Consider the following 27,693-nt stretch of genomic DNA (forward strand, 5'->3'; position numbering starts at 1 on the left):
CGCTTCAACCCTCCCATTCAAATTCGTTCAGTGGCTCTTTCCCACGCAAGCTCATTGCTCCATATATCCCAGTTTGAGTTAAGTTTTCTCTCTTTACCAATATGTGTCAATTAGTCCCTCCCTCCAGGTCTTTCTCAGTCGCTCGATCTTTCCCACCAAGTTTTGCTCGCTCCTTCTCTCCTGGTGTCACTGTTGACTTGCATTCTCCCACCCAGGCTCACTCCCTGCCTCACTTTCGGTCTCAATCATTTTGCTGCTCTCTCCCACCCAGACTCACTCACTCCCTCACTTCCCGATATCACTAGTTCTCCCCCTCACTCCCACACGGTTTCATTCACTCGGTCCCTCCTGGTGTCATTGGTTCGCTTGCTATCTCTCCTCCAGATGGCTCATACCCTCCCTCCCTTGCTCACTCATTCGCTCGCTTCCTCCATCCCAGTCTTGCTCTTTCACTTGTTAACTCCCAACCGGGCTCCTACCATCACAGTGCCATTCGGTCACTCGCTTGTTCCCACCAAGTCTTGATCGCTTCCTCCTTCCACGAGTTACTTGTTCACTTGCTGTCTCTCACGTAAACTCGCTCACTCACTTCGTCCTGGACCCTGTCATTCACTCGCCTCTCCAACCCAGACTCGCTTGCTCCTTCCCTCCCTGCCTCACATGTTCACTTGTGCTCTCCCACCCAGGCTCACCCATGCCCGCCCTCCAAGTGTCGCTCGGTCGCTTCCTCCCTCCTGGTCTCACTCGTTCCCTCGCTCTCTTCCACTCACAGATTCTCTTTCTCCAAACGACTTTCTCTCCCCCACTCTCTCTCTTACACGTGCACACTTTCTCTACCCCCTCTCTCTCTTTGCCCCACTCCGACTCTCCACACACTGTCTCTCTCCCTCCCTTCCCCCGCTCACTCTCTATGACCACACTACTCTCTTTCTGTCTGTCCTCCCATTCTCTCTGCCCCACTCACTCTCTCCCACCCACCCTCTCTCTTCCTCTCACCCTCCCTCTTTCATCCCTGCAATCTCTCTTCCAATCGTTCCCTCTCTCCACACTCTCTTCCAATCTTTCTCTCACGCATGCTCTCTCACTTCCCCATTCTTCGACACTCTGTGCCCCCTCTGCCCGCACTTCCTCTCTCGCCCACCAAACTGCCCTCTAACAACCTCACTCTCTCCCTCTCCATTATCGCCTTGTCACCTACTGACTTATTCTATCTTCCCTCTTCCAACTCACACGGTCTCGCTGTCCCCGACTCGTTGTCTCTACTCCCACTTTCTCTGACCCTGTCGCCCCTCTCTCCCTATTCTCTCTCCAAATACATTCTCCCTTTCTACGCCATCCCACACTCTCCCCCGCCTCTGTCTTTCCGTTCTGCACTCTCGCCCTCTCCTCACCTCCATGCCTCTGTTCAACACACCTCACTCCACTACCTCTCTCCCACCTCTCCCTCGCTCCACCAATCCCCCCCCCCGCCCTTCCTCTGGCTACTCGCTCCGTCTTTGACCCTTCCCTCTCATCTCTGTCTCCCTCCCCTCTTCTCTCTTTCCTTCTGTCTCCCTTACTCCTCTCTTCCCCTCTCTCTCACTCCTCTCTCACACCTCTCTCTCTCTCCAGACCTCCCTCTCTATTTTCTCGTTTCGCTCTCCCATCCCTACTCTTTCCACTCCCCGTCCATAGCTCTCTCTCCCACTCCCACTCCCACTCTCTCTACTCGTCCCTCTCTCAGTCACCATTTCCTCCCTCTCCGTCTCTCCCTTCTCACTCGTTAACTCCCCCTTCCCATTCTCTGCCGCACCCCTTCCAACTCCCTTCATGTCTCTCCGGTTGAATCTCTCCCTGTCTGTCACACAAATACCCTCGCTCTCTGTCTGACTCATGTGTGTCTTCGCCCAAATCCCACAGACTGATTGATCGTCTCCCACCCTCCGTCTGAATCTCTCTCCCTCCGTCAACCTTTCTCTGGCTCTTTTTCTCTCCCCATCTCCATCCCTCCCTCGCTCTCTGTCTGACTCCACCTCTCATTCGCTCTGTTTGACTCTTACCTCCTCTCTCTGAGTCTGTCTGTACTTCTCTCCCTGTCTGAGTCTGTCTCTCTTTCCCTGCATCTCCCGCTGACTCTCTCTAGCTCTCAGTGCCTTCCCCCTCTCTCACTCACTCTCCCACTGACAGAATCTCTCTGGCTCCATACCTCTCCATCTCAAACGCTCATTCATCCTCATCCTTCACTCTCCCTCTGATACAAACACGGGAGGGATTTTGGACAGGCTGTGGAAGGCGGGGTAAGAGATAGAGACAGAGAGATAGGGGCGGGGTGGGAGTTCGAAGAAAATGGGGAGGGATAGAAAGTAGGGAAAGAGACGGAAACAGCTGGTGAGTGAAAAAGAATGGGAGTGAGTGAGATGAGTGTAGACGCATGATGAAACCGTGGGATGTGTCTAAGAGAGAGAAAGACGGGCGGTGAAGAGACCAAGTGAAATGAATGGGCCGTAGAAAGAGAGAGTGTGCAGAGGGAGACAGAGAGAGTAACATTAGGAGAAAGAGTGGCGGAAAAGAAGACTGGACAGAGGGCATGTGGGTAAAATTGAGAGCGAACGAGTCGGAGAGAGAGACATGCAGTTGAATGAAGATTGCAGAATGGTGTCGAGAGATGAAATATGCAGAAGCTCGGTCAGAGTAGGGGACCGAGAGGTGAAATCAAGTACTGAGGCAGGTGCCGTCCCCTTCCCTGAAAACTTGGACGTGGGGCTGGGTCTGTATTTCTCCAGCTCAGCTTCTTCAACACAAGGACACACAACAATATCTTCCACACTTTTACTCGGCAGTTTTTAATGAACAATTTTATTGTTTACAAATGGAAGTCGTCGATACAGTTAGTGGGATGGTGCCTTTTCTCACTGGGCCCTAAGTCGATAGAAACATTGAAATATGTCACTGTTATCACCCCATGGGATAATGTTGGACAAGCCAGCGCTAGTCAAAGTTTGTTGTCACAGCGACAGGCTGTTTCATCGCTGAAACACTGAGCTGAAATGAGAAAATTCCGGATGGATCTTTTTTAAGAAGAGAATTTGAATAATTGATGAATTTGGGTGAAGGGATATTTAAGCACATTCTTCAGATGCTGTCGGAAAGTTGTCTGAGTCACGGCATAAATCGCAGTGTTTGTGCAGCAACTGAGAAGCTGCAACATGAATCCCAAATCCTGCACAAAGGTAGGGAGAGAAACAGGGGTATCCACAATCCAATATATCCGGTACCATAAAGAATACAACATTAACGTTGACCATAAAAGGATGAAATTACCAGAGATCACAAACAGTAAAAGGATGGATTTCTTTCGATTTTTCATTTCTGTGTCAGACTGAGGGTCCCCATTGGTGTGAACCCGGAATCTCCTGCGGGCCCTGCTGGTCACTACAATGTGTCTGACGGTAAAAACATTAAGTAGCAGAATCAGGACAAATGGGAGAGCCGGATTTAGAACGTGGTGGAGGAACTCAATTGTAACCCAGACACGGGAGTAACGAACTGCAAACGTTGCATCACAAAACCAGGGCTCGTTCCACAACACGTACCGAGGTTTAAGCATAAAATACCAGAAAATGTTCTTCAAACAGCTCAGCACAGTCACTGCTCCCAGAACCACAACCGCTGTTTTCTCACCGCAATATTTACTTTTCAGCTTCTGACAACAAATGGCCACAAACCGATCAAATGTGAAAGTGACGGTGAACCAGACAGAACAGTCAGTGGCTGCATAAAGCAAAACAGCGTGGATATTACACACGGGGACGGAGTCCCTCAGGAAATAAAACTCTTCTTGAAAAACAATGGGAATGTGTCTCAATATTAGGTCGAAGAAAATGACCAATAGATCCGCCACTGCCATAGCCCACAAGTAACGCCTGACACATGGAGACAATCCACAATCTTTATAAAGCAGGACGTAGATGTTTACCATGTTAACTGCGAGGAAGGAAAACACACACAGTAGACATCAGCCTGGAGGTAAAGCGACCAGTTTGATTCAGACCCCACTGAGATTTTCAAATGTGTCTCTGTCTTTAGATATTTATTAAAAGAATTGGCACGGAAATAACATAAGGAAATTTCTCACTTAATGATAAAGAAATCCTCCTCCCCAAATACACAGAGGCACTTCAATAAGAATAGATGGCTGCCAGAACATTCGCACAGACTCGATCACTCGAGAGCAAACACATGTCACTTCTTTGCAGTGGAGGGTGAAAACGTTGCTGTACTGAAGGATTCCCCCCAGTTCCTTGAAAACAAACGGAGGTTGGAAATTTCTGTATTTTAATTTCAGTTTTGGTTGATCTTAAATCGCGAAGAAATGTAATTGCAGGGAAAACGCAATTACACCGTTACCTGCCCTGAGGGGACTTCAGAACAGTATCACCTTCTGTCTGGAACGTGATCACTTCTCTCAGGACCTTTTCTTTCGTTCAGTTCTCTGACGTCCCGCCGTTACCGTAATTTCAGGTAAACAACGGTCTGGGGAATGTTGGATATACAATGTGTTGGGGATTAACGTGGATAGAATGTTCCAGGTAATGTCGGGTATAAAATATGATAGCATCATAAAGACCGACATGAAGCCTTCAGCCCATTAAGTGTGGTAAGGCCCACTCTGCTTCATGGGGGAATCTCTCCCGAAATTCAACTCAACTGGCACTTTATGTACGAAATGAATAAGATAAAGGCAATAGCTCAAGGATTTGATGTAAATCCGCTTTAAGGAAAATGCTCACGTCATCCCTTCTTCAGCTATTTCCTCCCACCTCCTTTTCAGTTCTGTGTAACGCTCCCAGCTGTAAAATGTTCTTGGAGTTCAGTTCTCAATATCAGTCAACCTGCAGCCAAGTCTCTCTAATGTCATTAAATCATACCCATTTCCCAATTGCATGTTGTGATTTTCTCAGTATGTTTTGAGAACACGACACACAATCAGACAGAGTGATTTTCTTTCAGAAGTGTGACCCATTATTCCCTGCTCCATCGTCAACTTTATTCCTCATATTGACCAGTCAGGAAACAGTGTGACACTGCCAAACTCACATGAAACCCGAACACTGCGCCGGTAGGACAGACCCACCAGTGATGAGGGCATCGTAGAATACAGTCAGTAAAAGAGTTACCATGGAATTCTAGAAGCCGGAAACCTTATGGTAACAGGTCAAAGATAGTTAAGGAAATCTCCTGATGATGGATATCTCCTGCCCTCCACATTGCTTAGTTCTCCTCGATGTTGAAAACAAATCAGAGGCAGCACTGTGGGTGATAAGGGCACAGAACATTTTCTGCGTATGTCCATCAACAAGAGTATCTCCAGAGGTCCAGCATTGTCTGAACAGGGAGAGGCCTCAAATACACAATAGCCAGACGATGGGAAGTGAAGGGGGAACCAACAAGAGCGAAACATTCACACCAAATTGATTAGTCGCAGTTGGATCTGTCCCTAACCGTATCTGTAGTAGGAGCTAAGACACAGTCCTGGCGAAAGTAATGTCTCAGCTTCATATTGAATATCCCGCCCACTGTGTCATGTGTCACTACCTACTGCGAGGCGGAATATACTCCTAAATGCCCGAGTATGGAAACTTGTGGTCCATGAGGCACTGTGGGCTATCAGCAGCTGCAGCATCAACAGCCTTCCTTCCATCAGAAAGTGGGCTGTTCACTGATGGTTCCAAATCATTCAGCATCATTCACAATATCACCTATACTGAAGCAGGCTATTCAACCGATCAAGAGTTTTAAACTGGAACATCATGAGGCCATTCAGCCATTCAAGACTGTTACTCACTAATTGGAGCAGATGTTTAATTTCTTGTGTCTGTTACACCGGAAATGGAAGGGGATGTTCAGTGTTTTACAGCTGCTGCACAGCAATATGTGTTTACTGACTGGTTACTGAGTCGAGAGCAGAGATAAATCAGTGATAAATTATTCTTTATCAGTTTAACACAAATTAGCAACTGCCGTAACATAGCGAGAAAAGCTGGGGTCTCATCTATCTGCAAACTATATCAACTCTTTAGATAAATGAAATAAATGTATTCTAAGTACGTTCAGCAGGAACTGAAGTTATCAAGACATGGTAAAGAATCTCTCATTGGGTTATCAATGGACAACAACTTGGCAGCTGAAATATAAAGTGAGAAACCAAGAACCTGTCATTTTTCTTTCCAGGAGGAATAAAAGGCTGCATGTTACATAAATTGGGAGGGATTACAGGACTTAGTGATGCCGTGTGTATTGGAGAGTTCATTCTGACCAATTCAGAAATGGGAAGTGTTGCTCCATCTCCCTGACGATATGCTTCCTGATGTTCCAAGTGGTTCAATTGCCTTCAGGACACGATAGTTTGATGTTCTTGTTAGATGATAGCGTGTGATGAGGAGGAGGGTATTTTGAGCTGTGCTTCATGGGGACAACCTTTCTTTCTATGTGGAGGTCCGATGACGATATGAATGGCTGACTGCTTCTGAATGAAGAAGGTGTAGCAGCTGCCAAGACAGTGGGTATTCACCAACAAAATGTATTATGCGTGGTCACTCTGCAATAGTAATAAATTTAGAGGCGAAGGGTACAATCACAAGAATGAGATCGTAAAATAAAGGCCTTGCCCGATGTGCAGAAATGGTTAGTTGCATCACATTCTGAATGCACAACAGAGAAGTATTAACCCAGAGGAATTATCTACTCAGCCTGGAGCACTGTGTAGATGATGTTCTGTTCGATCCATCGTCGCAATCTGCGAAGTGCAGAAGACTGTGCAGACTGCAGCAGTGCATTTAGCATAAACCCTGACTACACATCGCTCCAGCCTTCGGATCTGTCTAGAGCAAAGCTTTCCATTGACCTATGAACCTAGATGTGTTATCTGTGCAGCACGGAGCTATGCAGACCACAGTAGTGCATTGATGTATATACTCGTACTAGATATCTGTACAGCACTGGGAGCTGTTCAGACCACAGCAGTGAAATCATATATATAAACCCGGACGAGACATCTGTCCAGCACGGGGAGCTATGCAGACCACGTACAATTGTATTCAATCCAAATTGAGTGAAACACTTTGGAAGATGTAAACATGAGTTTTATTGTGCTTTTTCTAATTTTCACTGGATTTGAATGTGCTTTGCGAAATGACAGTGAGAATGTATTGTAAAGTCCTGAAACACACCCACTCGCAGCATTTAGGCCAATAATGGGCATGTTCCATCTTCTTCTGTTAATATCTCAGCGTTAGCATTGCACGGGATCAGCAAAAGCTGCACTGAGTCTCCAAAGTCATTTTTTGACGAAGGAAATAGCCGTGAAATATTCAGAAAATAGCGGCAGGGTCGAAATATTCCAGTTGGAGCTCGTCTGCTCCGTCCGTTCTTTGTGTCTGTCTTTTGTATTCTGCTTTCTGGAGAGTTTGCTTCTTCACAAATGTTTCATATTTTAGTTACTCATTTGGGTATCGATGAGGTCAGTCCAATTTGGAGGCTGCAAAGTGGAGGCCAGGTCACTCAACTTCAATCACCGGACAACCTGGAGAGTGGGACTCGTGCAATCTGTAGTCTACGCCCAGTGCAGTCTGTAACCTGGGCTGGGTGCTATCTGGAAACTGGGCCCAGTGCTGTCTGGAGTCTGGGCTCGCTGTGACATACGAACTGGAACTGTTTCAGTTCAGAGACTGAGCCCAGTGCTTTTGTGAGACTTTGTGCTGGCACACACGAGCCTGAAGGGATTATAAATACCAGGTCATTTGTAAATTCATTTTATTTTATCTGCTTGACTTTCATTTAATATTCTTTCCATTTTGTACAAAGTATTTGAGGTCTGTACCTAGATATCTTGCACCTAACATGGAGCCATAAGCAAGGACATTACAAAATTTTCACCGCGCTCATTCGAGTGCATGTGACAATGAAACTAATTCAGTTGAAAAGTTAGCGAGTCACTGCCTTTGATGACTTTTCCAAAGAAAACTGCTGCTTGTGCATTGGCTTGCGGACGCCAGCAGAGGCTTGTATTACATCACTTTAAACGCAATAGGGAGAGACAGATGGAGAGAGAGAACGCGAGGGGAGACATCTTGATCCCCATTTCAATCGATTCACTTCCAAAACTACAGTAAACTAAATGCTCAGAGATGCAGATGCAGAGATACACACATGAACACATACAGTGACAGAGGCAAAGACACACACACACACACACACACACACACACACAACCATGAACACATGGACACATGGCGACATTCGGCCTCTCAAGCCTGTTTTGCCACTCAATAAGGTCATGGTGATTTAATCTTGGCCACACATTTATATCCTCTTGGGAAATAAGCTAGGGCATTTGACTGTGCTTTTGGTGTGGGAGCACGCTGGGACCAGTGACCATTACTCTATTAATTTGAAAACAGTTCTGGCAAAAGATAGGCCTAATCCACAAGTTAATGTTTCAATTTGGGGAGGCCAATGTTGATGCTACTAGGCAGGAAATTTGCATTTTTTGTTAGGGGAAACTGTTCACAGGTTAAATGACGTCTGGCAAGTGGGAATCTTTCAAAAGCGAGGTAGTGGGATCCTATTAGTTTGAAGGGCAACGCTAACAGGACTAGGGCACAGGGCATGACGCGTTTTTCAGGCTCTGGTGGAGGAAAAAAGGGGGAATATGCTCGGAATATGTATCCCATTTCATTTGAATCAGTAGTAGAACATATGGGGTGTTGGAGTACACTTCCCAAGGAAGTCATGAGGGCAAAAGTGGACATGAGATAGCTTTGAAAAATTAGCTTAAGGAAATTTTCAAGGTATTCTACAAGTATATTGAGGGCAAAAGAAAAACTAGATAGCGAATAAGACCCCTCAAAAATCAAACACATGCATGGACCTACAGAAAGTGAATTAGGTTCACTAGGTTGATTGTCACAATAACTCACATGAGGACAGTAAAAGTTTTCAAGTCGCCACATGTGTCGCAAACCTAGGTATAAAGTTCCCATCCCCCTCAGGGACAGAATCTCGGTCCAATGCAGAAAAATAAAGAAAACAATTTTAAAATGTCAAACATCATATTCATTTCTGGAAAAGTGGAAAAACAGAGAAACGCAATAGTTCAACAACATAGTCCATAAGTGCCTCCCAAGCTGCGTTCACTCTCCTCAGAAGTACTCTACCTTCCCCACTGCCGTGCCTTACAGTCTGCTGCTACATGATGGGTGGGGTCCTCTGCAAATATATAGGATCTGTATCTATTCGGGAAAAAGGTATGGAAGGGAGGAAACTTGGGAAAATGAGTACATGTAATATTAATTTGAAACGTGGTCACATTAGAGAAGAGGAAGTGTTGGACGTCTTAAAATGCATAACCGTAGATAAGCACCCAGGACCTGTTCCAAGTCATTGTGTGAAGCTGGGGAATAAATTGCTGGTTCGCTAGCTGTGGCATTTTGTATCATTGCTCAGAATTCTGAGGACCATTCACTGGACCTGAAGCATTAGCATTGATTTATTTGCACAGATGCTGCCACATCTGCTGAGCTTTTCCAGCAACCTTTTATCTTTGTCTCTGATTTACAGCATCCACCGATTTCTTGGTTTTTATTTGCGTCATTGACAGCCGTGGGTGAGGCGCTGGACAACGAGAAGACTGCTAATATTGTGACATTATTTTCACAAAGGCTGCAAGGAAATGCCAGGGAAGTACACGTTAGTGAGTCTCATTTCAGGGTTGATTAAGTGTTTCAAGGAGATTTGGAGAGACAGCATTTATATACATTCGGAAAGGCAAGGATTGATTTTTTTCACAGTAAACATAGATTTGTGTGTCGAAAAACGTGTCTCACAAACTTGATTGCCACTTTTGAAGAGGTGGTCATGAAGATAGATAAGATAAAGCAGCATACGTTATTTGTGTGGATCTTAGAGAGACCCAAAAATTCCGCTTGGTACACTGGATAATAAGATTAGCTCACAGGGGATCAGGGTGCGCGACCCAATTAGATATAAAATTGTTTTGACAGTAGAAGATAGAGGATGCGGGGATAGGTTTGTTGTTCAAACTCGAGGCCTGTGCCACAAGGATCAATGGTGGATCAACTGTTGATCTTTACTTTTAGAGAATATATGGAAAGCTTGGATAGTAAGTTTGTAGATGACACTAAAATTCGTGGTGCAGTGGACAATTAAGATGGTCATCAAACAGGAGATGTTGATCAACTGGGCCAGTGGACCGAAGAATGGCAGATGGCAGATAAATTTGAGGTGTTTCGTTTTGTTACACAAACCAGGACAGGATTTAGACAGTTAACGATAGGGCCCTGGAGAGTATTATCAAACAGAGACCCCAACAGGTACTGGTGCATAATTCCTTGAAAGTGGTATTACAGACAGAGCAGTGAAGAAGGTGTTCGGCACGCTTGCTTTCATCAGTGAATGCATTGATAATAGGAGATGGGACATAATGTTGCGGCTTTAAAGATAATGATAAGGCCACATTTTGTATAATTATTATCACTCTGCTAAAAAAAAGCATGTTGCAAATGAAGAAAGGGACGAAAATATTTGAAATGATGTGATGCTGAGTCGAGCTTTTGAGAGATAAGGATAGACTGGGATTTTGTTCCTTTTTGTCGGAGTTTGAGCGGTGACATTACATAAGTTTATAACTTCATGAGGGACACGGATAGGAAGCTTAGCCAAAGTCTTTTTCCCAGTGTGTGCGTGACAAAATTGATTGTGTAGGATTTAGGTGAGAGTGTAAAATTTAATAGAGATCTCAGAGACAGCTGTTCCTCACAGGAGATGGCGTGTCGATATAACGAGTTGTCAGAGCAAGTGGCAAAGGCTAGTGATTTTATAGCATTTAAAATGAATTATTCTTTTATACGAATTGGAATGTTTTTGTTGGGGCATGCGCCAAACTCAGCCAAGTAGGACTAGTTCAGTTTATGATTCTCGGTTAGCATGGACAATGCGAGCTGACCAATCTGCTTGTATAAAAAATGAATCTCAGATACTCCTCATTTATGACCAATTCCATGTTGCCTTCAAATCATTTCCAAACTCAAAATACTCTTCAATAATCATTAATACCGCATTCCGAACATTGATGTGGAGTTGTAGGCCACAACAAAAGAAAAAAAAAAGTTGTATTCAACCACGATCTGTAACTTTTTTTGCCTGGGTTAATCCACCTGTGAACAATTATCATCAAGCTGATATGTGATTCAGTGTCAAGTGTGGGTGAACATGACAGCGTCAGACCTATGTAAACTGAAACCTAATGAAATCCCTTTAAAGCTATGCGAATTAACTACTTACATTGCAAACAGGAAAACGAACATCTGACAGAGAGGGCGAAATTGTCTAAATATTCACAGATCAGATCGAATCTCCGCTGTCCTGCTACGTCATAAATGGTGAAGGACTGTGATAGAATTCACTGGTGTAGATGGCTCAATTCAAATTTGAGCCATTCAAAATATTGAACGACCCTGCAAATCATTGCAATAGACCAGGATTTAGCACTTGCACCATCCTCAGCCAGAAGTACTGCATTTATAATCCATCTTACACTCGTCATGATGCCCACCGAATCACAGATGTCAGTCGTGAATAAATCGCTGAACGTGACAAGAAGAAGCAGCTGAACACTGTAGATATGGGAACGGCGACTGTTCCTGATACCATTCCTGCAATAAGACTGAATACTTTTGCTTTACTCCCTAGTGAAGCTATTTCACCCAGCTCCAAATCTGACATAACCCTGGCAATGTTGGAAATTGCTCAACTATGTCCATTCCTCTCAGAAGACAATAATTACAATCAGACCAATTACCACCCACTCAGTCCCATCACAATAGTTACATTGGTGGGAGTACTTTTTCATGGCATAGACATAACCTGCTCACCGTGGTTTCCGATTGGGCCCCATGTGGAGATGAGTTGTTGTTGAAATGCCAACAGAATAAGAATCCAGACCAGGCTAAAAATCCGGCAGCTACAGAAAGTCAAAAGGAATTCTCAAAGTATCGACATTCAAAATCTGGTGTCAGTAGCAGTGACCTTGAAGCCAATGTTGATTCCAAACACCAATTTCCATCCTCAATAAACTTTCAGAAAGTAAATCTCCCGTGTTTTCCTTGTCTGGTCAAAAAGTGATTCCAGACACACAGACATGTGATAAAATCTTCAATTGTCTCTGAAACAGCCAAGCAAGACAATCAATTATATCAAACTGATGTGAAATCTGAAAGTATAAAACCACACAGAACACATGTCACCAGGCTCAGTAGCGGAAAAGGGAACAGGAAACACAGTCCTGTCGACCTTGCAGTGACTTCTTTCCTAACATCTGAGAGGTTGTGACATTTGCAGAGCCTTCCACAGACAGCACAGAAAAATCGCGACAGGCGTAGGCCATTCTACAAAGTGGGCCTCCCCCATTCTAGCTCATGGCCGAATATCTACTCAATTCCCTTTTCCCACACAATATTCATAACACTTAAGGTGCTTAACCGTTTCGAAATATAAAACAACATCTTAGGCAATTTGATTTTGCGCCCCTTTCAATATACAGGCAGTTCTCATGTAATGTGTGTCCGTTAAACAGAATTTTTATGTAAATCGATTAGCGAATAGTGCATTCCTTCTTTGGAAATAAAGCATCCTTTCACAGTTATGCGATTCCATCCCCGGTCCCAGCTGAACGGCAAAACACACCCTCAGGATCCTATGTCTGCAGAACACACATTCAGCATGTTCAGATAACTCAGGAATATCATCCGCTTTGCAAACTTTGAAACTGAGGCCGAAAACTGGGAATCGTGGTCTACATTTGGAAGGATATTTATTTCAAACGGGGTTGTAGATCTTGATGAGAATTGGAATTCCACGTCATCATCACTTGCTCAGTTTGCTAGCGCGCTTTCTGGTGAAGACCTTCGTGAAAGGGACAGTGCTGCAGTCAGTGATTGTAGTTTGCAGGGTTACATTTACTGCACTATTTCACTGAAAATGGAAAATCATTCTCATCTCAATGGAGAGTGGCCTGTCTGTACCTATTTTTTCCCACTTGTTTTAGATATCGCCTTCAGGGAACTTATCACCCCTGCTCCAATTTGTCTCACACTGTCGGTGATTCATGCATTTCACTGAGATCTATTATCAATTTCCTAAACCCCATCAAATACAGGCCCATTCGACCAAAACTCCACTCCCACAACAGGACTGTAATCCCAGAGATCAGTCTGGTCAACGTGCACTCTGGTCCCTCATTGTCAGATTTATCCTTGACTTCGTGAATTGAACAATGTTGCACACAAGACCGCAATATGTCCGAATCTGGTCTCACCGAGACCCTGTACAGCTGTGGTATGACACCCATACCCTTGAGAGAAAGTGAGAACCGCAGATGCGAGAGATCAGAGTCAAGAGTGTGGTACTGGAAAAGCACAGCAGGTCAGGCAGCATCTGCAAAGCAAGGAGAATCGATGTTGTGTGCATAAGCCCTTCATCAGACTTACACTGTATTCAAATCCCCTCGAAATGAAGGTCAACACATCATTTACCTTCCCAACTGCTTCCTGGTCCTGGAATATTGCTTTAAGTGACTACTGTGCAAGGAGAACCAGATAATGTTTAATGTTGCACGTCCCCACTTCGTGGATCTATGCACACCGGACATCGTAGCAATGCCATTCCCAAAATTAACACATGACTTCAGAACTCACCGCCGTGAAGGGAGCTCACACATCTGTGATGAATTGAACAAGATTACAGTATCACTCTATTAATAGATCAATAGTTTTCAACTAATCCCTTTTCAAATGATAGGTTGCTATTCTAAGCTTTTTTCCACCAAAGTGCACAATGCCAACTCTACCCACATCGTTCTTAATTTGCCAAGTATTTGTCTATTCAATCCACTTACCTCAATCACCTTGTAACTTTTTTCACATCTTCCTCACCCACTCACAATCCGACATTGGTTCACACCATCAGCAGGTTTGTGAATATTGCATTTGCTTCCCTTAACTAAATGATTGAGGTGCATTGCCTATTGCTGGGGTCAAAGCCCCAATACCTGGAATACTACATGAGCCTTTGTCTCCAATAAAAGGATCCTCTATTCCTTTATTTCCAATCCAAGGCCTTTGGTGCTGGAACTTCCCGGCTTCAACCTCTTTTCTTTTTTCCTCAATTTCACACCGTCCTTTTCCTTTACTTAACGGACTAACGTCATGAATTTGAAAGTATTTACTGTACCTTAAAGAAAGTGAAAGCTGACAAACACCTGTCATGTCACAGCATGTGCTGGAGAATTGAAACGTGTGACATTTTGGATGAAACGTAGACACACTGATGTTCTCACAGCCATTAAAACTTGACTGAGCAGTATCCGTTATGCCCCAAAGTACGAAAACCTTAATCGAATTTGTATTTAATGGTTCGAGCAACATCGAACCAATGAGGCGATCCAAAGTTTTGGTGTAGAAAATAAAACAGACATTTTGGACAGTTAGGCAGAGAAAGAGCACTTCCACAGTCAACAAATCCTCTTTCAAAAAGGTACCTTCTTCCATATAAAATACCTTTGCACCAGAAGGTCAAAGACGACCCAGGGAGATAGAAACACAACGGGAATGCGCCACTGCAGACGACAGCCAGTGTCTGGTTTAGAAAATTTGTTTTCTTCAGATTTCCACGGGACTTTATTTGACCAGTATATTATTATAGAGTGGGAGGGGGATAACAAATCTTTAATAGAAAAAAGGCTTCCAGTTGTAAATAGTTGTTCTGTAATGTTTACTTTCGAAGTAAAATAAGGAAAGTGTAATTTATTTTATTTAAGTGGAATTTGGGGAGTGCTCCATCATTCATACCTTAACAAATTACGAGGCGAAGTGAGCTTTTCTGTGTGTTTTGTATAATTGTGAGACGAGTTTACCACATGTTTCAACACTTGTGTTGTGGCGTGGACAGCATTAAAAGATTCAAGAGCCCAACCTGTGGACTTTGAGCGGAATGAGGGCGGAGTTCTCAATGACTCAAAATCCTTATCCAGGGAGTGGGCATTGAACTGGGTGCAGTGCAGAGGGGAGTGAGTTCCTAATTAGTATCTTAGTGTGCGTGGGGGAGGTGAGGATTCACTGAGACTCTGGAGGGCCTGTGTGTTGGGGGGTGGCGAATGATGTGCATGAGTGTCTGAGGGGTCTGTGTGTGGGGGGTCTGTGTGGGTGTGGTCTGTGGGTGTGGCGGCAATCTGTGTGTGGGCGAGCTGCATGTTTGTGGGGTCTGTGTGTGTCAGGCGTCTGTGTTTTTTATGGGGAAGCTGTGTGGGTTGGAATTTGTATGTGTGGGGGCTGTGTGTTTGTGGATGTTTGTGTGCGGGGACTGTATGTGTGTGTGCTGGAGCTGTGTGCGCGGGCGCTGTGTGTTCGCTGGGGTGCTGTGAAAATATATGTGGTGAACTGTGTGTGGGGGTGCTATGTATGTGGAGAGACAGTGTGGTAGATGGTGTGTGAGGGTGCTCTGTGTGGCGGGGTCTGTGTGTGTCATCGAATGCTTGCAGGAGTGTGTTAATATGCGGGCTGTGTGGTTGTGAATGTGAGTCGTCTGTCAGAGGTGGTGAGCTGATGTGTGAGTTGTGTGTGAGGGGGGATTTTGTGGGATATCTGTTTGTGGCAAAGTGTTAATGTGGGAGCTGTGAGGGGGGCTGTTTGAGTGTGGGTGTATGTTTGAGGAGGTGCATTAATGTAGTGTTGTGTGTGGGGATGTTTTCTTTGTGTGTGGTGTTTATCAACTAGCTGAGTTCCTGTAGACCACTAAATAAATGCAAACTAGGCCAAACAGTTTACATTATACCCTGAAAATAGCAAACTGAATTCTAGTTTGAATTTATTATATTACTATCGTACAAGCGAATGGCACAATCCGCCGTTTTGGGAGTATAAAACCGGCAAAACAATGAAACTTGGGAGAAGAACTGCCAAGCTACCAGCACCTGAAGACTGCCCAGAAAATAACTCTGTTAAAGGTATCTGTGAACAGAAAACCTAAAGAGGAAGAAAAGAAGACTGAGGAAGTGATAGATGATATGACAGCGGGCTGGTTTTGAAAGTTTGTTATTTTGATAAATCTTAATCAGAGTTTTTATTAGACTAGTATTATAAAAGGGCAAGAAATAGATAGGTCAGAGGAAGGAGTTGTAACTTCTTGTTACTTAAGTATTCTTAGTTATAATTTAGGAAATTGAGTTGTTTATTTTTACTTTTAATAGTTCTTGGCCTGTCGAATTTTAACAGATTACTGCACGGGATTTTGTTTTTCGATTGCTGGTTTAAATTAAGCACGCGGGGTTACCTAGTTTCGTAACACAATTCTTATAAACATTCGTACTTTTCAACCAAAATTCTAACTGTGTAAAAGTTACGACTGATGTGCTTTATAAATCTGATTATATTGCTGTGGATCCCATAGATATCCAGATTGCAAAATTAACGACACTGAATTTGCAGTTCAGGGCAAAACTACGAACATTCTGCAGGACACGCAGAGAAATATTTGGTGAAGCCCCGGACCCAGGGAGACACAACACTGAGAAGACCCAGACCCAAAGGGACACATCACTGTGTAAGCATGCATCCTTCGAGTGACAATCCTGAGAAGGCCTGGACCCATAGTAGAAAAATAAATCTGATAAGGCCCAGACTCATAGAGACGCAGCCCTGATAAGGCCCATGTCCACAATGACATAAACCTAAAAAAGCCCACACAGACAGACACGTAATCTGGCGAATGTCGAGACACGAGAAACACAATTCTGAGAAGGCAATGACCGAGAGAGAACGAATCCTGAAAATTCAGCGACCTACAGACACAATCGTGAGAAAGCTCGAACCCGAATGGTCACAAGCCTGGGAAGGCCCAGACACATAGATACAAAACTCTGAGAACATAAAACATTGAAAATTACAGTCCAGTACACGCCTTTCAGCCCGCGATGTTGCACCGACCTGTAACACCAGTCTGAAGCTCATCTCTTCCATTGGGATGCAAATATTTTTCTATTGAACTTTTAAACGCCCTGATGGTGGGCGTGTCTACTACTGCTGCAGAGAGGGCCCTCCACATCCCGACGACTCTCTGAGAAAAGAAACAACTTCTGAAACCTGTTTCATATCTAATATCCCTAACTTTAAATCTATGTCCACTCATGCTAGACGTCACCATCAGAGGAAAATCTCTATCACAAACAAACCTAAATAATGCTTTGATCATATTGTAGGTCTCTGTTAACAGAAATCTCAACCTTCGTCTTTCGAACGAATGTGACCTCACATCCCACAGCCTTTCCTTATAAGACATTCCCTTCATACCAAGTTGCATCTTGGTAAATCTCCCCTGTGACCGTTGCACTGATTACACATCCTTCCTAGAATATGGTGAGCAGAACTGCATGTAATCCTTCAAGTGCAGCGGCACCTGAGTTTTGCACAGCTGCAATGTTACCTCATGGCTCCCGAACTCAATCTCTCTATCAATAAAATCTAAGACGCGAAATGACTTCGTAACAATCCCAATAATATGGGTGGCACCTTTTAGGGATCTACGTATATGGGCACCGAGATCTCTCTGCTCATTCTCACTACAAAGAATCTTACCATTAGCCAGTACTCTGCATTCCTGTTACCACTGCCAAAGGGAATCTCTTCACACTGTTGCACATTAAACTCGATTTCTAACAGATTATAAGACCTCTGCATCTTACCTATGTCCCTATGTCTCCTGCGGCACCCTGCAGCATTCTCCACATCTCTGCCAACCTTAGTGGACGCAGAGAGACACAACCATGAGAAGTACTGGACCTACGGGCACATAAACCTGCGAAGACAGGGACCCACTCATACAAAACCCTGAGAAAAACCTTTCTAATGCTAAGACATTCAGTGAAACAACCCGAGAAGGCAACGACAGTCACATACTCAACGTTGAGAAGACCCAGACAGACAGAGACACCACTCTGAGAAGGACCAAATCCACAGAGACAAAATGCTAAAAAGGCAGGTGCCCACAGATACACATCCCTGAGACAGCCGTCTCCCATACAAACAGAAAACTGAGTACGCCCAGACCCAGAGAGATAACATTGAGAAGATCCAGAATGACAGAGACACAACCCAGAGAAGACTCGGACACAGCGATGGAACTCTGAAGAAGGACAGACTCATTTGACACAACCCTGAGAAGTCAAGAACACATAGAGAAACAATCCTGAGAATGGCCAAATCTAAAGAGGCAGAACCCTGAGAAGGCATGCATACACAGATATACAAGCCTGAGGAGGCAGTGTTTCACAGAGACACAGTCCTGAGGGGGCCCTGACGCACAGAGACAAACCCTGAGAACGGCCACACGCACCAACACTCAACCCTGAGAAGGCAGATGCAGGCAGTCACAATAAGGGTAAAACCCAGACACATACAGACACAATCCTGAGAAGGGACATACCACAAAGAAACCATCCACAGAACGCCCAGACAACCAGACACAATACTGAAAAGTCCAGGGCCCATAGAGGAACACTTAGAAGAAAGTCTGGATAGACAGAGAAGGCCCAGACCAGAGGAGACATAACCTTGAGAAGGTCCAGACACATAGAAACATACGCCAGAGACATAACCTTGAGAAAGACCAGATACAAAGAAAAACACATCCCTCAGAAGCACAAGACCCACAGATCCATAATGCTGAAAAGCCAGTGTCTCACACAGACACAACCTTGAGATGGACTGGACCAATAGGAACACAATCCTGTGAAGGTCCGGACATACAGAGACAGAACACTGAGAAGGCACAGACCCACAGAGACACATCCCTGAGAACGCTCAGACACATAGGACCACAAACCTGAGAAGGCCTGGACCCACAAAGACACACCCTAAGAAGGCAAAGACCCGCAGAGACATAAGTCTTAGAAGGCTTAGATGCAAGGATACATAACAGTGAGAAGCAAAATACAAAGAGCGACACATTTCTGTGAACAAAGAACAAAGGAAACTTCCAGCCCAGGAACAGGCCTGCGGCTCTCCAAGCCTCAGCTGATCCAAATCAGCTGCCTAAATCTGGCGGTCACTTCTGAAGCATTTGTATCCGTCTACTCCCCACATACTCATGCATCTGTCCAGACGCATCTTAAATTAATCTACCGTGCCTGCCTCTACGACGTATGCCGGCAACGCATTCCAAACGCCCACCACCATCTCTGTGAAGTATTTGCCGCGTGAATGCCCCTCAAACTTTTCACCTATCACCTAGAAAGCGTGATCTCTCGTAATAGAATTCTTCACTCTGGGAAAAAGCTTGTCTCTATCCACCCTGCCTATAGGCTTCATGATTGTGTAAACCTCAATCAGGTAACCCTCAATCTTCTTTTGACTAGTAAAAATAAATTTAACCTACTCAACCTCTCTAAATAGCAAGCACCTTCCATACCAGGCATACATCCTCATCAACCTTCTCTGCACCCTCTCCAAAACGTCCACATGCTTTTGGTAAAGTGGCGATCAGAATTGTGCATAGTATTATAAATGCTGCCGAACCAATGTCTTGTACAATTTTAACATGACTTGCCAACTCCTACCGTCAATACACCGCCCAATGAAGACCAGCACACTATATGCCCTTCTTGACCACTCTCTGCACCTGAGCAGCAACCTTCAGGGTACAATGGACCTGCACTCCCAGATATCTCTGCCCTTCAACTTTTCCCAAAGCTCTTCAATTCATTGTATAATTCGTTCTCGAATTAGACTTACATAAATGCATCACCTCACATTTGTCTGGATCGAACGCCATCTGCCACTTTTCCGCCTAACTCTTCAGTCTGTTTATATCCTCCTGTATTCTCCGACAGTCCCTTTTGATTTCTGCTACTCCACGAAACTTTGTGTCATCTGCAAACTTCCTGATCATACCAACAGTGACCTCTTCTCGATCATTTATGTTTATTACAAACAACAGTGGCCCCGATACTGACCCCTGTGGAAAACCACTAGCTACCTTTCTCCTTTTCGAGAACCTCCCTTCGACTACTACTCTCTGTCTTCTGTTGCTCAACCAGTTCTTTATCCACCAAGCCAGAACACCCCAGACGCACCATGTGACTTCAATTTCTCCATTTGGTTACAATGGGGAACCTTATCAAATGCCTTACTAAAGTCCGTGTATATAACATCAACAGCCCTTCTTTCATCTAACAACTTGGCCACTTACACCAAGATCTCTATCAAGTTGGTAAGGCACGATCTCCCCTGCACAAAGCCATGTTGCCCATCATCGATAAGTTCATTCCTTTCCAAATATAAATAGATCCTATTTCTCAGTATCCTCTCCAGCAACTTTCCCACCACCGATGTCAGGCTCACTGCTCTCCAGTTACCCGGAATATCCCTACTACCCTTCTTGTACAGGGGGACAAAATGAGCAACCCTCCAGTCCTCCGGCACCTCACCTGTATTTAAGGATGCCACAAAGACTTCTGTCAGGGCCGCAGCTATTTTCTCTCTCGCCTCCCTCAGCAACTTTGGATAGATTCTATCCGGTCGTGGAAGTTTGTCCACCCTAATAACCTCTAGCATGCCTAACACAACTTCCCTACTTATGCCACCGTGATCCAGACTAATCAAAGTTCTATCCCTAATCACAAAATTTATCATGTTCCTCTCCTCAATGAACATTGATGCAAAGTAATCGTTCAGAATCTCACCCATTCTCGTAGGTTTAGCACACAGCCTTCCGTCATTATCTTTTAGTGGACCAAATCTTTTTTTAGTTACCCGCTTGCTTCTTACAGAAGAATAAATTACTTTGAGATTTCCTTAATTCTGCTTGCTAAAGCTACTTCATTACCCCTTCTATCCCGCTTCATTCCTTATTTAAGACTTGTCATCCACTTCCGAAATTCCTCCAGGGGCCGTTCTGTTCTTATCTGCCTCGATCTTATTTACTCTTCCCTTTTCCATTTGGCTAGTCGGACAATTTAGCCTGTCATCCACGGTTCACGAATCTTGCCCTTCCCAGCTTTTGCCTTCAAAGGGACGTGTATTTCCTGCAGTGCCATTAACCTACATTTGAAAGTCTCCCACATCACAAATTCGGACTTCCCTTCAAATAGCAGTGTCCAGTCGACATTTCCAAGCTTCTGCCTAACATTGATATAATTGGCTTTGGCCCGGTTTACCACTCTTCCTTTAGGACCACGTTCTTCTTTATCAATGATCATGATAAGACTAACAGAATTGTGATCACTGTGTTCGTTGAAATCCCCCACCGCAACTTCCACCACCTGTCTTGGCTCGTTCTGTAGTACCAGGTCCAATATGGCCCTTTCCCTCGTCGGATTATTGGCATACTGCTATTGAAAACTCTCCTGCACAAATAATACTCCAGCCAGGTCTCTGATGCTCAGTGTATCCCATTCAATGTTTGGAAAATTAACATCTACCATCACTACTACCCAATTGCCTCTCTAACTATTCATAATCTGGATACCTATTTGTTCTTCTCCCTCACGCTCACTTTTGGGAGGTCAGTCATGCAGCCACAACAATGTAACTGCACCCTACTTGTTTCTCAGCTCCACCCATAATGCCTCACTCCCAAGACCGCCATAGTGTCCTCCTTTAGCACAGCCGTGATATCGTGCCTGACCAGCAATGCAAGTCCATCACACACCCCACTTTTACTTCCCTCCTGGTCTTGACTGAAGCGTCTATATCGTGGAACATTTAGTTGTCAATAATTATGCCCTTCCTTCAACCAAGTCTCTGTGAGTGCAGTGAAGTCAGACTCCCAGGCACCAATCCAAGCCATAATTCATCTGCATTACAAAGTATACTCCTTGCATTAAAGTAGCTGAATTTCAGGCCACCAGTTCTTTCGTGCTCACCTGCTCTCTGCCTATTCATCCCTTGATTAATGCTATATTCATGATTCTTATAGTCTCCAGTCTCCACATCGCTCCCTACTTGTTTTCCCTTCTTGATCCCCGTCCTCTGCCACAGTAGTTCAAAACCTCCCCAATAGCAGTAGCAAAATCTCCCCCAAGGGCATTTGTTCTGGTGTGGCTCAGATGCATACCGGGTCTGGTTCAGATGTCGACCGAGAAGATCCAGACCTACAGAGATACAACTATCAGAAATCCCAGACCCACAAAGACACAACGCTGAGAAGGGCCAGTCCCACAGTGACCCAACCCTGGGAAGGACCAGCGTAACAGAGACATAATCCTGATATGTCCTGTTCCAGCAGTGTGACAATTCTGAGATGACGGGGTCGCATCTGAAAAGGCCTGGTTACCATAGACACAAACCTGATTAGGCACGGACACAAAATCGGACACAGGCCGAAGAAAGACAGGACCTACAGGGACACAACCTGAGAATGCCCGGACCCAAAGTGACACAGGCCTGAGAAGGACAAGATCGACAGCGACACAACTCTGAGAGTACCAGGACCCACAGAGGCACAGCCTGAGAAGGGCCAGACTCATCGAAACACAGCTCTGAGAAGGGCCAGAGCCACAGAGACACAACCCTGAGTGGGTCCTCACAAACAAAGACACAATCAAAGAGGTCAGAGCTACAAAGGCGTATCACGGAGTAGTTCCAGACCCACAGAGAAACAAAACGTAGAGCACCTGGACTCACTGAAAAACATTCTGCATAGGCCTGGACGCACAGAGACACAACGCTGAGACGGTAAGGAACCATAGGGACACAATTCTGACCATGCCGGGACGCACTCAGACAAAAATCTCTGAATGCCTGAAAACACTGAGAGACAATCCTGAGAAGGAACAGACTGACAGAGACATAGCAGTAGAAGGAAGAGGTCTATTGGGAGATAACATGGAGAAAACCTGGGACTCCACTGAAACAGCCCATGGAAGCAGAAGCAGAAGCACAGGACCCAGAGTAGCAGAACCCCGAGAAGACCCAGTCCAACAGAGTAACATGCTTGAGAAGGTCCGGACCCACAGAGACACATGCCAGAGAGGGCCCTCACCCAAAGACACCAAAGTAAGAGAAGGCAGATCCACACGGACACATATCTGAGAAGACCCAGAAACACAGAGATGCAACGACGAGATGGCCCAGAACCGCATAGACACAACGTTGAGAAGGGTCAAACACCGACAGATAAAACCCAACGTAGACCAAGACCCACAGATACACATCCCTTAGTAGACACGGACCAACAACGAAAAACGCTAAGAAGAGCCAGACCCACAGAGGCACAACCTACTAACGGCCAGACCGACTGAGGCAGAAACTTGAAATGTCCCAGACAGACAACCTTGATATGGCCGGAACACCCAGCGATAAATACCTGAAGAGGCCTAGTTACACCAGGACACATTCCTGGGTACGCTCGGACACACATTAGGACACAGGCCTGACAAGGACAAGACCAATCGTGATACAACTTGTGAATGCCCGGCCCCTCAGAGACACAAGCCTGAGAATTCCCAAAACCGCAGAGATTCCAAATTGAGAAGGTTTGGACACACAGAGACACAACACTAAGAAGGCCTGGACACAGAAAGATACAGCCCCTGAAGGATCAAACACATAGAGATGGCTCGAATACATGAAAATACAATCCTGAGAACGGGCATACCCACAGATACACAATCATGATAAGGGACAGATCCAGAGAGACACAATCCTAAGAAGGCCCAGAAACACAGAGACAATCCCGAGAAAGTCCAGAGCCACAGCGTTGGAACGCCATGAAGGCAATGATGCACAGAGACATAACTCTGAGACAGCTCAGACCTAAAAACACACAACCCTGATAAGTCCCGTACCAAGAAAGGCAACCCTGAGTTGGCCAGACAAATAGTGTTATACCCATGAGATGGCCCGGTTACACAGAGACAAAATCCTCAGTAGGCCCGGACAGAAAATGGGATATAGCCCTGAGAAAGTCCAAATACAAGCGGCATAACCCTGAGAACGACTGGGCCGACAGAGAGACAACCTGAGAACATCCTTGAGAAGGCCCAGCACGACATAGGCACAATCCGAACCAGGCCTCGACCCTCAGCGACCCATCATGAGAAGATCATGACTCACAAATACTCAACCCTGAGGAGACGTGGACCCACAGAAAGCCAACCTCGAGAAGACCCTGACCCACAGAAAGCCCACCCTGAAAATACCCGGACAAAGAGACACAAACCCGAGAACGCAGTGGAATAATCTAAATAACTGACACTGCGCTGAACTCCAACCTCAGTGTGTTCCATCCTGGGGAAGGTTAAGTCTGTAAATACATTTCTCACGCAAATCCTGAAGCTGTTGAATTGCATCATAGTATCCCCTGGTCATCCCCTGTGCAGCAAAACGACAAGAACTTGGAGAAAATATGGTGGCATGCAGCTTAGACTAAAACAACATGGTTTCATGTCCCCTCACCTGGCAAAGGTCAGGTCAGTTTTCCTAGGAATCACGCCAATTAAAGTGATTGGACCGGACAGTGACCCCCGCTGAGCACTCTGCTCCAATGTGGAGCAGCTGGTGAAGATATTCACTGACATCTCTAACCGCTCCTTCCTACAAGTCGGAGTCCCATGTTTCTTCAAAAACACCATCGTCAGACACATCAGTCGGAAAGCTCATGCAATGTTCCTCAATGACTACTGCTCAGTACCTCTGACATTAGTAATCATGACGTGATGCAACAGGCTGGTTATCACCATCATCAGCTCCAGTCTTCCAGTCTGTCTCGGTCCTCGACAATTGAGTTACCAACATTACTGGCCCACAGCAGATACGACATCCTTCACGCTACACTAATCACTGACACGTTTTGACGACAAGGCCACCGATATCAGATTGTAGCTGCTGAAGGGCCCCTACTGCACTCCCTGTACAACCACGGCTGTATCGTCAGCCCCCGAGTGTACTCACTTAGCACACACGACTTTGCCTTCAGCCTACTCCGTACTTCCTAAACATCCACTCCTATGTCTCACCCACTGCTGCACTTCTTGTACACCCACGTTTGTGGCCTCAAACCACTACTGTACTCGCTCTGCAACTACAGCTGTGTCCTCACCTCGGTAAGATACTCCCTGAGCACCCATGGCTGTGCCCTTATTCATGGCTATGCTTTCAAATTACAAACACACAACATCCACAAGTTTGTTGAGGACTGCACAACAGTAGGACAGACATCAAACAACGAAGAGTCAAAATACAGACGGGTTACGTATTATAAATGAGAGAAAAAAAAACCTTCTTTCTCATCTTCGGTAAAACTAAATAGTTACTCATTTACTTTCAGAAGGAAAGATGATAAATAAATGAACAGAACTGAGGTTGAGAGGATGTAGAGCATTAAGATTCTCGGAGTCATGATAATCAACAAACTAACCTTGAAAATCCAAGTAGATGCGGCTGTCAGCAAGGCACAGCAACGCCTCCTCGTCCTCAGGTTGCTTTGGGAATTTTACATGGCTATAATGACCCTGATGAATGGCTTATGCCCGAAACGTCGAATTTCCTGTTCCTTGGATGCTGCCTGACCTGCTGCGATTTTCCAGCAACGCATTTTCAGCTATAATAACCCTCACTATATTCTTACAGATGCACCATTGAAAGCATATTTTCTGCTTGCATAATGGCCTGGTACATAAAATGCTCTGCCAAGGACAATAAGAAACTAGAGAATGTACAGCCCAGACAACCACGGAAGCGAACCTTCAAACCATGGACTCCAATTACACGGATAGTTGCTGCTGAAAGGCTGTCAGCATCAACAAAGTCCCCTCCTACCCCGATAATAATCTCCAACTACCTCTTCTGTCAGGCAGATGGTACAGAAACCTGAACAAACTCACCAGCTGTTCAGGAATAGCTTCATCTCTGTCGTTATTAACATGATGAACGGATTCTCTAACTTCAAGTAATGCTGATCTTGCTGACGTGGATCTGGTCTAGTGCATGCGCTATGTGGTGTCACCTGCATGCGTCGACATAAGCGTTTCTTACACACTTTGATCCTCGTGTCCTTGCTGACTGTGGGAGCGAGACTTCCCCTATCATGCACAACGACTCTGGAGGCAGACAGGGTACGGGCACGGAGTGGATTTTTATTCAAACAAAAACCAGTTATTGCAGCGATAGGGCCTAAGGATCTTCCTCGAATCTGGCTTGGATGTGAGAAGACAATCATTTACTCAATATTCAGCTCGGATCTGAAGAGACACCAATGATACACTCTGTTCTTACAGTACTAAGACAGCATTTTGGTACATTTTATGTTGCAATGATCATACACACCATGGTTGCTATACTGTCCACTTCCTTTCTGTGAGAACAACCTTGTAATACACCTGATTATTAATGTATATTTCAATGGACAGTCCTAAGTTCTTAGTTTCTCAAGATGTTAACGATTTTTGCATTCTCTTGGACTTTATGTTGCATTCCAAAGTTACTGGGAGCATGGCATTTGCTCAATTTTATCTCAAAATACTGCTTGACTTTTATTCCCCATTCTACTGCCTGTCCCTTGTCAAATTTAATTAGCACTTCTTACTAACAAAAACAGTTGATTCTGTTATTTACAAACCGTAATAATAATCATCATAATAATAATATTTTTTTAACTATTTCGATTACCAACTTATATTTGCTAGAAAACATAAAAACGCAGATGCTTTAATCCAAAGTAGGCAGACTGGAGGCTGGAAGTACACAGCAAGCCAGGCAGAATCAGGAGGTAGGAAAGTCAATATGTCCAGTGCGTCTCTTCATCAGGAATATTTTCAGTTAATAAGGCAAGATATGCCCGGCATCTCTTTGATGTTTGATAACTACGTTGGATTCTGTCTCTATGACTATTTAAATAATCTATTACAAAACCTATTAGCATTATAAGTAGTTTCAAAACATAGCTACTTTCTGCTTGATAAGTTGAGCTGTTTTTTTTAATGATTGGAGGCATCCTTAATGGCATTAGAATTAGTGACTTGATCAGATGAGTTATCAAAGCTGTTTGGTTGCAATTTCATTATTTGTTCCGTATTTTTCACAAATCACCAATTTTGTCAAAAAAAATCTTCTTTATTGCTGTGTTTGCATTCGCTGGAATTTAGAAAACCAGCTAATGGTTTCTTGCGACTGAGAAGTATTCCACTCCAAAGGCCGATTTTGTTTTCACTTATGCTGAAGCAATCTATTCTATATTTCTGCAATTCGATGTCTCTCAAAAACAGGCAGCTCCAGCACTCACCTTCGTATGGAAGTGCTGCTGTTAAGTAACGCATTTCGCTCTGCTTAAATAAACGTGATTTTTTTTTAAAAATCAAAGCTAATGAAATCAAATCATATGATAGAGAGGAAGGAATTACCTCAAGAACAACAGCAACGATTTAGGCTCTGCAGTTCTTCGACATCTGAACTTAAATTGTGATAGATGATTGCACACTTCATATAGGGGTGATTGTTTCACATGCATTCACATCCAAAACAAATGGTACAACCCTATACATCAGTGCAAAAGACAAGGATGTAGTATCTGCACCATTCTCAGCTCGAACTGTTGAGTCGATGACACACATTACCCTCCTCATGATGCCCACAGAATCGCAGATGCCAG

Source organism: Hemiscyllium ocellatum, chromosome 8 (genome assembly GCF_020745735.1).
Source record: "Hemiscyllium ocellatum isolate sHemOce1 chromosome 8, sHemOce1.pat.X.cur, whole genome shotgun sequence".
Taxonomy (NCBI): domain Eukaryota; kingdom Metazoa; phylum Chordata; class Chondrichthyes; order Orectolobiformes; family Hemiscylliidae; genus Hemiscyllium; species Hemiscyllium ocellatum.